This window comes from Pan troglodytes, chromosome 8 (assembly GCF_028858775.2).
Source record: "Pan troglodytes isolate AG18354 chromosome 8, NHGRI_mPanTro3-v2.0_pri, whole genome shotgun sequence".
NCBI lineage: Eukaryota > Metazoa > Chordata > Mammalia > Primates > Hominidae > Pan > Pan troglodytes.
In genome coordinates, this window is record NC_072406.2 from 92,221,593 (window position 1) to 92,236,222 (window position 14,630).

Below are 14,630 nucleotides of genomic sequence, written 5' to 3' on the forward strand. Positions count from 1 at the left end.
ATTACCGAAAATTAGGAGTGATCGTTGCGGACGCGCTGGTTTCTCAGAGGCACGGTCATGGAGGTTCCAATGAGGGGGTGTTGTCTGGCCCCAGGAAGCGCCCAGGTGCCGCGTCCCTCCATTTCCACATCTCCAGCGGGGCCCTCCTAGGGCGGGCTCCTGGCCTGCCCCATGCGCTTCCGCACGAGCCTTGAGGTGGGCGAGGTTCCAGCGCGAGGCCGGCCGCCGCCCTCAACCGCTTCCAGCGCGAGGCTGGCCGCCGCCCTCAACCGCTCCCAGCGCCGGTTGCAGCGGTTCATGGCAGGGAGACGCGCAGCGCGAGAGCAAAAGGTGGTTACCCAACGGCCTTCGCTCTCATGGCGTCCTTCTTGGTGTTACCTGAAAATAAAGCCAAGGGTGATCAGAAGGTAATCACCTCCTGGTCATGCTCCCACTGGTCACCAGTGTCCGCGGGGCGACCCCACATTGTGATCAGAGCAGGCCTGTGGCTGCGCTCAAGGCGGGAGCGTTCATAGCTTTCCTAGCGGGGGCCCTGCGGGACGCCCAGGCCATGCTCCTTTCCCTTGCTCACCTGGCCCTGAAGTGAGGGGGGAGGTGTAACAATGCAGTGGGAACCTCAAAGTGTGTCTCGGCCGTGCCTTTCACATTCCAAACAATACAAAAGCTTGAAGAAAACCTCAGCAGTTGAAACCGTGACGCAGTTCAGCAAAGAAGTAGCTCCTGTCCTCGTAAAACAGTGAAGTTCTCACGGACGACCTCATTGAGTAAGTTGTGAAGCTTGTTGACTTGATCAGAATGATCAGCCAGCATGCATGTTCTAATACGCTGATTTGTCACTGATAGGAGCAGCTGCAAAGTGGAAGAACAGGCCTTTAGTCATAGTTTGTTCACTTGGTAGCACAAGTTGGTTGTGGATGCAAGAGTGTGGCCAAAGTCAAGAAAAGCTTCCATGAGAATCGCTTACTTATGTGGGATTTACAAATAAAAAGTAGTGGTATATTATTTGTAAATTGTAGGCTACACATGTATCTAAAATTTACTGCACACACGTGTGTTATCTTGGGTGGTTGGGTTAGTGTGTACTTGAGAATGTCAGGAAGATTTATTTTGGATTTTGGAGGGTGTGAGATTTGTGCGGGTGGTTTTGTGTATGTGAAAATATGTTTATATGAATTCTTAGTTTGGAATTTGATATGTATTTAATTGGTGAGAATCTAATATGTATTCACATGTGTGGGTTGGTGGTGTCTGTGTGGAGACTGCAGATTAAAGAATGTCATAACTGGGCCGGGCACGGTGGCTCACACCTATAATCCCAGCACTTTGGGAGGCCGAGGCAGGTGGATCACCTGAGGTCAGGAATTTGAGACCAGCCTGACCAACATGGTGAAACCCCGTCTCTACTAAAAATACAAAAATTAGCTGGGTGTGGTGGTGCATCCCTGTAGTCCCAGCTACTCGGGAGGCTGAGGCAGAAGAATCACTTGAACCCAAGAGGCGGAGGTTGCAATGAGCCCAGATCGTGCCACTGCACTCCAGCCTGGGCGACAGAGCGAGACTCCATTCCCCGCCCCCTAAAAATGAAGGTCATAACTGTTTTTGTGAGAGTGTGTAGGAGTGAGAGTTTATATTTGGAGAATATGAGATGTAAGATATGTATACCAGAAGAATTGGGGTTATATATTTGTGATTTGGGTTGTGAAGATGTATTTTCCATGTGTTTTCTCAGATGAATGTTGGCGATTTGTATTTGTCTAATGTTTGGCAGATTTGGAAGAATTATCTTGTGCACATGGGCAATAACAGAGAAAGTGCTTGTGTGTATTTTGTGGATGTACGCTCTGTTTGGTTTATGTATTTGGGAAATGTAGGAAGACCATTTGTATACTCAGGGCATGTTGCATGGTGATGCGTGCTTCTTTTCATGATTTTCAGGGGGTGTGTGTGGCTATTTCAATGTGTGAGGGCAGATCCATGTCTACTGGGGGACTGGTAGGATGAACGTGTGCAGTTATGAGGTGGAGTTTATATGATTCTGTGTCTTGGAAGATGGAGGAGTTGTTTCTGTGTGAGCATTTGGAAGTGTGATTACATATGTGCAGGTATTGTGTAACTGTATGTGTATTTGGGGATATGAGGTGGCATATTTGCATATTTGTGGCGTGTTAGTTAATCGTGGGTATATTTAGGGCATGTAGACAACTACATGAGTAGAGTCTGTGGGTGTGTTCAAGGGCGTGGCAGTTTAGATGAAGGTTTTGTGGAGCTATGAGCTTGTGTTTTTCAGTAAGTGGTTATTAGGGTTATATATTCTGGGAATTTAGTATGTGTGTGTCTGATAGAGAGATGAGGTTCTCTTTTTATACAGGAGAGTGGGAGAGTTGAATTTATATGTATTAGAGGTATGTGATATGGTTATTGGTTAGTACTTGGCAATGTGGGAGCTGGTTCATACTAGATTGGGATAATTTGGGATTGGGAACTGTTTTTATGGGTATTTATAAATGATATGCTGGAGATATTTCTGTGCATCTTGGGTGTGTATACTGGTTTGTGTGTATATTTATCAGCAGATAGATGAATTATCTAAGTCTGTTTATAGAATACGGGATTGTTAGTATTTAAAGTGTATTTCTTTGGAGAATGCTAGGATGTTCGTACATGTGTTTGGGCATGTTTAGGGGATGAGGTGAGGAGGTTGTATTCCGGAGATGTAGCATATTGATTGGATAGTGTTTCGGGGGATTGATACACTCAGGGATTGGGGATATTTGTGTGAGTTTGTATGTGCCCATGGGTATATGAAAGTTGTGTGCGTATATTAGAGTATTATTGGTGTTTTTGTGGGTTTTTTTTTTTTGTATTGTATGGGTTTTATCTGGGAGGGTGAGGTGTGTATTCATGGGTAGTTTGTGAGTGTGTATATGAGGGGTTTTGGGTATATTAAGACTTAGTGGTCCTATGTGTCTGTTGTGAAATGTAATACTCGCAGAATTTGGTGTTGCCACTTGTATGTGTGTTCTCAGAGTTCGTGAGGTGGACTTATATGTATTTGATAAAAATAGTTTGTGGTTCTGTGTGTATTTTGAGTTTATGTGGCTTCTGTGTTTTGTATTCTGGGAGATGTGGGAGGTTCAGTGCATGTATTTGGAAACAGAGAGGCTGTGTAGGTTGTGTTTGGATTCAAGAATCATGGATTCCTGTATTTTAGAGCTGTGGGATTGTATGTGATTCTTTTTCTGGGTGATGCATGACACAAGTGTTGTATACCTTGTGATTTTTTTTTTTTTGAGCCTATGCCTGTAGGATTTTCATTATGTACTGTTAACAAATCTACTGAAAAGGATTTTCTTAAAAAAAAAACAAAAGAAAAAAATAGAAATTTGATTCCGCTGAGCTGTTTGCAAATCAAGGAGTCCCAGCCTTCAGTGCAAAACAAAGATACACTCTGAAAGAACAAAGAGAGGTATTATCTTTTACAGAGAAATTCGTTCTCAGATTCCCGATCTGGTTCACTCTGCAAATGAGGGATACAAGCTTGTTTATTTCTGATTGGCTGATGCAAGTCACAGTCTATTTCTTAAGTCCATATGATGAAATGGTACCCCTTGATTCAGGTGACATAAACAGGAACAGACAGCTGTGAAAGTCCCAAAGTAACACAAGTACGTGGTTTTTGCAGGAAGCAGGGTAAATGTGTGAGACTTGCAGTCAGCAAATGGCTGCTTGGCTCCATTTTGAGTTTAGGCCCAGTTAGCCACTCATGATCAGCCCTTTCAGGGTTCACACTATATATGGGTATATACGGGTACTGTGTTCATTGTACGTGTTTGTATTTGGGCACGTATATATGTACATATATGGTTTTAGCAGTGAGGTGAGCATTTGGGGCAGGTAGAGTTTTGTCTGCAAATTTAAGTAATAATTGGGCAGGCCATCTGTGTATTTAGGGTACAGGTAGCAGTTGTGTTGCTGGTGGGCTGGTTCAGGTTCTTGACTTTGCTGCACAAAAGAAGTCTTACTTTGAGAGTGAGTCCAACGTAAAAGTAAGCAAGAGAGGTTACTGCAAAGTGAATGTACACTCTGACAGCCGATCAGAGTGGGCTGCTCAAAGGTGAGACAGCATTGACTGACACTGGGGAAACCTCCTTTATGGGAGCCTTACATGACTATTCATGAAGGGGTGGGAAGGGGTGTCACTGTTAAGCACTCTCTGGACTGTTCTCTGGACGTGCATGCGCTATTGCTGCACATGCTAGTGCCTATATCAGGTGAATCATTAACATCTTAAATCTCTACCCAAGGGTGTGTTTTTCACTGTTATAGTGAGCACTGGTCAACCCAGGGACACTAATCATGGGTTTTCGCACTTGTGCGAATTTAGGTATTTCCCCTTCTTCTTTTCCACCTCCTTACTGCAGGACCTCCTTGTGCACTGTCGGATGGTTTGTTCTCTTCATGTGTTTAGCAAGTTTGTTCTCCTTTAATGGAGGCTATGGCCACTCTATCCTATCTCAGTTGTGTGTGTCTGTTCAGGATATATGAGGAGGTTGTGTTCTGGAGGTACATCGTTTGGTTTTGTTTTTATATTTGGGGTGAGAGTTGTGGGTCCTACTCAGGGTGCAGGTAGATTGTGTACACATATTCCTATGAAAGGATGTGGCTGTGCTGGAGCTGGCTTGTACTGGCTTGGGGTAGCCACTGGGCACAGCACATCTCTTCTCATCTCTGTGTTCAGTGGCGTTAGGTTGGTAGTTTAAAATTAGTCATGCTGAGATATTTACACCACTTAAGCATCACAATTCTAGGCTTTCCTATTTCCCCCTGGAGAGAATTTTATTAAGCAGTTAGCAACACACCACTGGGGGGGCGGGGGGCGGTGTGTGTGTTCAGGATCTGTAAGCAAATGTTTGTATGAAGCAAGAATATTGAGGCTTTAATAGGTGTGTATTCTGGGGATTCTATGTGTATTGTAGTGATGCAGAATGACCAGGGAGCATGGTTGAGAATGACCCTCCCTGGTCATTCTGCATCACTGTGTTACTCCTAAATAGTTGGTTCATTCTTAGGGCCAAAGAATCCATATAAATGGTAGTTTCTTGCTCTTCCTCCTACAGATGGATGCAGGGGTACCTGCACCTTAGGCAGGTGGTTGCTCCTTCAGTATCTGTGTGTTCCTAGCATCTGGGTCCTCAGATGGGTGGGCCTGGTAGACAGAACACTGTGCAGAGCAGAACTTTTCTAGATATTGTCCGTGTGATCGGCACAGTCAGAAAGATGTGGGGTTTCCAGGACAGGAGGTCAGATGTGCCATGTCTTCTCTCAGTCCCGATGTCCCTGCTGATTCCTCTGGGGCATGGCGAGTGACGAGGACACCCTCTAACATACGTTCCATGAGATTAAAGCCTGCAGAACCTGTGCCTGCACTACCATCTGCCTCCTGGGTGGGGATACTGTTGGGTGTCAGGCTGAGAGCTGGGCCACCAGTTCTCAACCAACCTGTCCCCATGGAAACCTGAGGCTTCGGGGCTAAGGCAGGACCTCCAGCAGGTACCCAGTGTTGAGAATATGTGTTGGTTTCTGTGTTAGGAGTTTTATCTAACTGGAGTCTTGGTAAAAAGAGGGAATCAAAGGCACGTGACATTTTCTTCTTTCTCTGGTGAAGTGAGGAATGAATGTTGACCATTTCTTCCTGAAGTTCTGTACAGAAAATGTATACTCAGCCTGAGGAGCCAAGGTGATTCCTTAGCTGCTCTTGGAGAAGGTGTCATCTAGTCTTCACAAGGAGTCTTCAGGCACAAGGGCCTGAATCTGACTTCTCTTGGAAAGCATTGGGCAGAGCTTCACAGTCCCACCTAGAGCTGGGCTGTAATTCTAGGGACAAAGTGGAGGAGCAACAAGGAAGTGGTGGGGAGCACACCTTTAGAACCTGGGCCTGGGGAGGGCCGGCCAAGGAAGCCTGAGTTTACACGGGCTCAGGTCCTGGGGCAGAAGCCAGACACAGAGCCTGGGCAGCCAGATTCGCTCCGGCCTGGGTTGTGGGTGGGGATGAGCCTCCTCTTGTGCTCCTGTCTGGGGCACCCCTGAGCTGCAGGTGAAGGTCTTAGTTGCACCTTGGCAGGGATGTACAGCCAGGCCTGGTGCTAAGGAGTGAGGAGGGTAGAGTCAATGAGAGGAGGCACCGATCTGTGTTCCTTCAGCAATCTGGAGCATGATGTTAGATCCTGTTAGGGCGACCTCCCACTCGCATCTCCTGGATCTTCTGTCACTGGGAGGCTCAGGACCCCAAGAGAGAATGGATTTGGTTTCCCCTGATGTATTCATCTGGTTCTGGGTCCCCATTCTCTCAGCATGTTGGGTGCTGGCCCTGCAGGTGTGGGAGAAGCCTGGCAGGGGCGGGGGTCAGTGAAGTGACACGGGCAGAGCTGGGCAGGCTTTGTCCTGAGGGGTGCTGGGAGCTGGGTTCTGGAGAGACAGGGAAGCCCCCCTGAGAAAATGTGGCTCTGATGTTTCTGAGAACCCTGTCGACGGGTTCTTTCCAAAGGCTCAGGATGCCCCTGGAGTGGCAAGTGCATCTCAGCTTCAGCTTCATGTTTCTTTTCTTTTCTTTTCTTTTCTTTTCTTTCTTTTTTTTTTTTTTTTTGAGACAGAGTCTCCCTGTGTTGCCCAGGCTGGAGTGCAGTGGCACGATCTCGGCTCACTGCAAACTCCGCCTCCCGGGTTCTAAGCCATTCTCCTGCGTCAGCCTCGGGAGTAGCTGGGATTACAGGCATGCACCACCAAGCCCAGCTAATTTTGTATTTTTAGTAAAGATGGGGTTTTGCCATGTTGGCCAGGCTGGTCTCGAACTCCTAACCTCAGGTGATCCACCTGCCTCAGCCTCCCAAAGTGCTGGGATTACAGGTGTGAGCCATTACCCCTGGCCAGCTTCATGTTTCTGATTGGGTGACTCAACCTTCCATTAGTTTCTCTATTGCACATGGGGGCACAAGCCCAGCAGAGGGAGCCACGTGATGGAGGTGTCCACCTGCTGACCCCACAGCCACCACCTCCTCCCTCAGACTCACCCGAGGATTTGTGGGCCTTGCTCCTTACTGGGAGTCGCCTTCTGGCCTTTTCTTCCTCGTGGTGAATCCTCTTGCCAATAAAATGTGCCAACATCACTTCCTTTAATGTTCTAATAGCCACTTCCCTGTGGTACAAATGGATTCCTGGTGGTTCTTGCTGCCCCCTCATGTCCTGCCCTAACATAATGAGGGTATGTTGCACTAGTTGTATTGTGTTTTGTTGGCAGAATGGAGCTCTGTCTGCTTTTATAATATATGTCTTAAAAAAATGCACTGTAATGTATACCAGGTAGATCTTCTTGGATTTCTTTGTTTTGAAATGGGTAGTCATGGATCCTGAGTTTTAGGGGAGAAGTATATGTGTCTCTTGGTCTTGAATCAGCACAGAAAATCTCCCATGCAGGTTGCATGAATGGCAATTGCTAGAATCGCTGAGGTCGGCCTGAGCCATTTGTTCTGGGCTCAATATTTTTGAGGAGTGTATGTCATGAAATGTATCCTGCACCACCCACTTCTCTCTATGAACAGAAGATATCCTCAGCTGTGTGCTGAGTGGCCCCTCTGTCCAGCCCCTTAGAAGCCTCTGACTGTTCTGTTTCCCAGGAGCTGACAGGAAAAAGGATATGTCCCCATCTCAGTCCTCACTGGGCCCTGGTGCCCTATAGTGACACAGCAGTGGGTCTGAGAACACTCAGAAGGAAACAGTGAGGCCACTGAGGAACTGCCCCTTCAAAGGAGGCTGTTCTGATGCCCACTGCAGGAGCCTGGGGTCAAAGGAAGGAGACTCAGCGGGCAAGACCAGGAAAGGCAGAATGGGCTGACCAGGGAAGGCAGAATGGGCCAGCCAGGCAGACACTAGGAACAGAGCAGGGAGAGCTGGGGGTCGGGAATGGAGTGGGAGGCAGGCTTTGACTGCACAAAGAGGTGGAGGGGGCATGTCAGCGCATATGAAGCCCCTCTACACACAAGAGTCCCCAGCCTCTCCTTCCTTGCCCAGACCCATTTCCTGGGGCTGTAAGTAGGGAACACTGGGGGAATGTCAGCTTGGGGCTCAGTGGTCTATGTCCTTCTTGCAGATCAAGACTTTATTCAACCATCCTTTGAGTAATACATATGTCCATGGTGTCTGCAGGTTAGAATTGGGATATTTAAGGAGACCAGGGCCTTCTCTTGGGAGTCACCCCAGGTTCCTAATGAGAGGTGGAGGCAAATGTAGCTGGAGGTATCCCAGGAGGGACAAGCCCAGGCCCAGCATGGGAAGCAGGTGGTGGGAGACGGGGTGTTCTACCAGCAAGGACACAGCTGCTGTGCTGACAGTGGGCACTGGAAAGGGCTGTGGTTGGGTGATCCTCCCCCATGAGGACCCCTCATTTTAGGGGGAGCTTCATTGCCAGAAGATGTAACTGAAATGTCACTTCCTGTATGAAATGTCTTCTCTGCACTCAGCACTCCCCCAGTGGCAGGGAAGTTTCTCAAGGGGCAGCCATGGTCAGGTCAAGGGTACAGGCTCTGGAGCCAGACTGCTGGCTCAAATCCCAGAAGCCCCAGTGTATACCTGACCTTTGTGACCTTGGGCAAGTATTTTAACATCTCTGAGCCTCAGCTTACTTATTTGTAAAATGAGGATAATAGTGCTAACTCCACAGGGTTATAAAGATTGGCATTCATACGCGTAAAGTGCTTGGAGCAGTGAAGGCTGTACTGTAGGTGCATATGGCATAACTGTTAGCTAATGTGATTACTAGTCCCTACGGAACATAACTGCCCATTTCCCTAGTATAGGCCCCCTCCCATCCACACTCAGAGCCCCCTCTTCTGATGGCCCCAGGGGAGCATGGGCTCCCTGCTCTTGCCCCTAAATCCCCAACTTCAACCTCTGTCTTGTAGCAAAATTAATGCTGGAAACCTCTGCTCCTACAGGATTTAAACCTCAGACACAGGGAGCTGACCTATTCACCTTAGAATCCTCTGGGGCACCCATTACAGTGTCTGTACCAAGGAGGCAACAAAGAACGGCAGAACAGACTGGAGCAGAAGGACCACCCAGCAGAGCCAAGCCAAATCACTGACCCTCAGAGGCCTGATGTGAATGCTTATGGCTTCAGTCCATTGGATTCTGCAGTAATCTGCCGATCTACAGTATTACCACAGTAAATAACCGATAGACCTGAAAACGAATGCATGCCTCGTGCCAAAATTGCAGGAAACCTCACCAGGAGAAACAATTTTATATGAGGGAATGTACTCTCTCCTTTGCATTTTTCCTCAAATCTATATTTTTAGCCCCTCACTTGTCTCTACAGAGCCTCAGTTGCTTAATCTAATTGCTGACTGAACATCTCCAGGAAACTGTGTGTACGTGTTTGTATTCATAGTATATTTATTTATTATCTGTTTACTTCCATGGGGTATAGTCTCCATAAGAGAGTAGTCATCATTGTATTTGTTGATGCTTAATAAATAATCATTGAATGGGCCGGGGGTGGTGGCTCATGCCTGTAATCCCAGCACTTTGGGGGGCCGAGGTGGGCAGATCACAAGGTCAGGAGACTGAGACCATCCTGGCTAACATGGTGAAACCCTGTCTCTACTAAAAATACAAAAAAGTAGCTGGGCGTGGTGGTGGGTGCCTGTAGTCCCAGCTACTCAGGAGGCTGAGGCAGGGGAATGGCTTGAACCCAGGAGGCGGAGCTTGCAGTGAGCCGAGATTGCGCCACTGTGCTCCAGCCTGGGTGACAGAGCGAGACTCTGTCTCAAAAAAAATAAAAAAATAAAAAAAAAATAAAATAATCATTGAAAGAAGGAATCAAAGAATGTGGTCCCGGGTTGGGTGCCCTTAGTTCAGTCCCTGAGGATTTATGAGTATAATGTTTTGCTTTTTAAAAAGTGAAAAAAGGGAGCATAGTTGCATTGAAGGAGAAGTTAAACTATGACTCAGGCCCCCAAACAGTCTCACCTGACCCCATATGCTGCTGTTGGACTAAAATGTCTCAATAGAACTGTCCTTAGTCAGCCGCTTTACACCTGCTTGGATTAGCCACTGGATATGAAGCTTCCCCAGAAAGTGGAGAGAACTCAGCACGGGTGCTCTCCATAGCTGAAGCAACCCTGGGAGGGCCTGAGAGCCAAGTCTATCTTCCAACAGTATTCCCAGCAAATGGTGAAACAAGTCATTCATCGAGGAGGGATCTAGGTGGCTGATGCCTGCATCAACCACAGTCTGCCTCTGTTCAGCTTGAATCCATTTCTTCATTTGTAGTCTGAGGGTGTAAGACAAATGCATGTGTCTGTGTGTTCAGGATTGTAGGAGGTGGAGGTCTGTATGTTTAGGGTAGTGTGTCTTTGTGCATACAAAGTTAGAGTTTGTATGTATGAATTTAGGGAGTTTGAGGGGCTGTATATGTATTAGGAAGGAAAACCACCACATATGTTTGTGGTAGAGTTGGAGTTTTGTGTATAATGTGAGGATTCTTTTGGATTATATGTGTTCTGGACTGTGGGTAGTTTATGTGGATATTCAGAGTATGTGTAGGGAGCATGTATATGTATTTGAAGGAGGGTAAGGTTATGTGAAGTATGTGTTGAATTCTGGTGGGATGAGGCATGTGTGAATTCATAGCTTCTGCAGGTTTTATGCAGCTGGCCTGAGAAGGTTGGAGTGTCTAATATATGCATTTGGAGATTGGGAGTTGGTGTGTCTGTGCATTTATTTGGATCATGGAAGGTTGTAGATGTGTATTTCTAACTGTAGATGATTGAGGATGCATATTTGGGGAGTTTTGAGAGGACGTGTATGTGTGTGTGTGTGCAGTGTGGTATTTATGTTTTTGTGGGTGGGGTATGCATCCATCAAAATATCTCAGATTATCTGATGTAAGAAAATAATTCTGCATCTCAGTGACTTCCAACAAGGTAGGTTTCTCATGTATGTTATGTGTCCTCCATTGGTTGGCTTTGATCAGTTACTGGTCCTGTGTCTTGGATCCAGATGGATGGAGCAGCCTCATTTGGGACAGGACTAGAAGGACTTCTGCTCAGAGTCATACATGGCATTTCTGCTCACATTTCATTTGCCATAACAAGTCATGTGGCCATACTCGAGTTAAACAGACTAGGGATGTATAATCTCTCAGACAGAGACACCACAGAGAAGGACCATGAATACTCTTCATAGTGATACATCTGCCCCATTGTGTATACATTCAGAACATGTTCCATTGCTGTGTTTATATTTCACTAAGGAGTATGGGGAGTTGATGAGGGAGTGTGTTTAGGTGTGTGAAGGCTGGTGTGTGACAAGGCAGGCATTGGCAGGTGTGGGATATTTTTATACTAACACATTTTGGAGATTTGTATCTGTTTTGGGTATTTGTATTCTGTGTCATGTATATGTGTTATATAAGATATATATTTATGTAGGTAGGTTAAGTATTCAGTGGTGTCAGAAATGTGTTTTTAGGGGAATATGGGTGAGTTTTTAGTATATTACAGAAGCATAGTGGGTTTTGGGTTTATTCTGAGGGTACTGGATAGTTATGTGTTCCTATTTGAATGGTGTGTGTGTATTTGCGTGCTGGGGGTGGTTTTGTGTATTTTGACGGTACTGTGAGATATTGTGAATATGTGTGCATACATTTGAAAAGGCAGGTAATGTTCTATGTTTTAATGCTTTGTGTGTTGGATTTGTATGTATTCAGAGTAGAGGACTTTATGCTCACGGTGTCTAGATGAGAATTTAGGTGTACATTTTTGGTGTGAAGAATTTGGAGGCAGAGAGATGGCTGGGTGTATTTGGGTGTTACCACTACATGTATGTAACCTGAGGATATGGACAGAATATTTATAGTTTTCAAGATGGAGGCTTGTGTATGTTTGTATTTGGGAGTATACGGCCATGTGTGTATTTGGATCTGTGAGTATATCGTGGGTGTGTTATTCAAGCATCTGCATGTTTGAGTTTGTGTAATCTGAAGAGTGTGAATTTATTCAGGAAATGTGGCTGTGCATCCACTCTAGAGCTGTGAGTGTGTGGTCTGTGCTTCTACCAGGAGAGTATAGGATAATTTCCTCTTTTTTTTCTATTTTTATAACATTTTATGTAACTCATAAAACAGTGTTTGTATAAAAATTCACACAAAGTTGCTAGAGAGCATACGATTTCCAAAAATGTCCTGGGTTTTTCACTACATTAAGGTTTTCTAAGGATGCACTCAAATCAATGGTAAAATGCAGACATTATGTGATACTTCATTATCTTTAGCAAAACTATTCTCACTACTTTGTCTCCTCACAGTATTAACTCTGATACCCACTTTGTGCAGGGTTTGCTAGTACTAGGATGTCACAAAACCATTAAGGCTGGATCTACAAGAGGCAAATATTTCCAAACAGCAGTAATAGCCCCTTGGCCCCCACCCCCACTTCATATATCCATACAGTCTGTCTACACAGTGAGGCAGGGTGCAAGCTCACGACCACTTGGGAGTCTCAAGATCCTCCCTCTATTGGGTGAGAAGCAAACATTTGGGGGAAATGTTGGAAACTGAGGCCGTCTCTACAGGAAACCACGTGGCCATGCTCTAGTGTCTTTGGGTCAGCGACCCTTACCAATTAAACGGCCACTCAGTACATTCATAACTATCTTCATTCTTTAAAAACTTACTAACAGAGAAACCAATGAACCCTACCACCTACTGTGACTTACTAGTTCAGTCAACATCAAAACGTGTCTGCTAATTTTTTAGTCTTTGGGATACAAGACAAAAAAAAACAAACAAACAAGTAAAAACCAAAGAATTTAGACAGGGGGAAAGAAAGGGATTGCCAGTAGATTTCATGGAACACATTAAATTTTGAAAAAAATCAGTATTTTCTACTTCTATTCCTTCGTGTAAAAAGTTTAAAATAAAAAAATGCCCACTGGAGCCACCTGTATGGATGGAGAAGTGAGGACATGATATAGACAGGGCACAGGACCTGCAGTCGTTTCCTGACGACAGTCCAGAGGGACAGGAATAGTTCCCAGGATGTGTCCATTTCTCTTCACAGAAAGGGACTAACATTTTGAGGCAAGAAGCCCTACACGTGAAAGGTGTTAAGAAAATCATCACTGAAATATGGTTTCCAAAAATTGAGCATGCTCTAGGTTACAAACAGACATATTTAATTCCTAGAACTTGTTGAACTTGTCTAACATGGGTAGATGGGAATTTCAAAAGTTATTAATAATTGTGCTTCTAAAGTTGCAGGGTCAACATTTCACCCTCTAGAAAGCAGGGCAATTCAGGGCTTAGAGTCTTCTTGTTTACATCGTAGAAACCAGAACAAATTTCATGGGACCCCTCAGCCCCAACAACCAGCGGCCAGGTGGAGAGAAGGCCACAGCTGTCTTTGGGTAGGGAGCCTGTGTATGCATGCTGTGTGCATGTGCTGGAGAGACTAAGGCATAGAGAAGGGCCCAAGCGATGAGGTAAAGTGAGTCTCCTGGCTGCGCTAGTCCCTTCTTTCCAGGCACAAAGAAGTTGAACTTGTTATTCATGTAGGCCCCCTTCCTCTCACCTCAGCTTTTAGTAAGCAGTGTGTGTGTGCACGAGTAGCTGTGTGTGACAGAGTAAGTCCCTGTGCCTTTCTAGATTTCAGCAATTCAGGTTTGCAGTTTCAACAGAAATAATCTGTAAATGACACGAGCAAATTTACAAGTTAGATCAGCAACTTTACATTGCTTAAAATCTGATATTATATTTTTAAAAATGCCTCTGGGTACAGGCAAAATTATGTCATATGGCCACTGGAACTGAAGTCCTTACCAGCTATGTGAAGAATATTCAGATTGTTTCTGTTATCTCTGCATTTTAAAGTAGCAAAATACTAAGCCATTAGGTTATTGAACCTGTAATATTCCCACAGGGGTTTTATGTCTACCCCATGGGATTCAATTAATTTTCCTGGACTCTGGTTAGACTGTTTCCTTTCCCTCTTAGGCATTTGGCCCCCAAAGTCAGGTAGGTAAAAGTGTCATTTTTAAATATTTTACCTGTCAGGGAATTTCCTGGTTGGTGCTCCTGGAAAGCATGCAGCTGGCCGGCAGGAGTCTGACATTCTCAGTCAGTGGGGAGAGAAGACATGTGTCTCCCAAAGCCAAGAGGTAGCCAGGTGGAGGACAGCAGGACTTTCTAGGGGGTCCAAGGGGAAAGTTCTGAGTGGACCCTGGGAAGGGACATGGGTGCCCCATCTGAGATGACCTGTGTCCTTCCAATGCCTGGTATCCCCAAGAGGGGCCCAGACATGGACCGCCCTGGGGAACGAGGATGTGGTGCTGCCTGGAGGAGCTAACACTGAGGTTTGGGGAAGTCACCACACAGCTCCCAGAACCCAGAATCTCTGACAAGCAACCATGTGTGGAGAGGGAATGGGGACAGTGGAAGGACACAGCTCAAATGAAGACACTGCGGACATGTTTCCATGGCTTTCTGCATTCTTCATCATCATCGAGTGTTCTCCTCTACACAGTGAGCACAACATTTTACCCACGTGCCTGATGGACAGGCCAAGCTGAATGGAAGC

The 14,630-nt window shown here is 45.8% G+C and overlaps 1 protein-coding gene and 1 non-coding gene across 20 annotated transcripts in view; one reads left to right on the plus strand and one right to left on the minus strand.

The window, feature by feature from the left end:
* Nucleotides 1–14,630, plus strand: part of LOC112204612 (uncharacterized) — a 229,242-nt gene that overhangs the window by 125,283 nt on the left and 89,329 nt on the right. For 3 of the 19 annotated variants that reach the window (XR_010146944.1, XR_010146953.1, XR_008537430.2), the window contains one exon: nt 8,988–9,544. The exons of the other annotated variants lie outside the window; for them this stretch is intronic. This is a non-coding gene — a transcript (uncharacterized LOC112204612). Of the gene's footprint in view, nt 1–8,987; nt 9,545–14,630 lie in introns of those variants that run through there. 19 annotated transcript variants of the gene reach the window in all.
* The window catches only part of LOC744093 (NUT family member 2A), a 77,743-nt gene that overhangs the window by 23,000 nt on the left and 40,113 nt on the right, over nt 1–14,630 (minus strand). The window contains 2 exon segments of the mRNA XM_063781928.1: nt 6–378; nt 572–849. The gene's annotated coding sequence lies outside the window, so the exon portion shown is untranslated.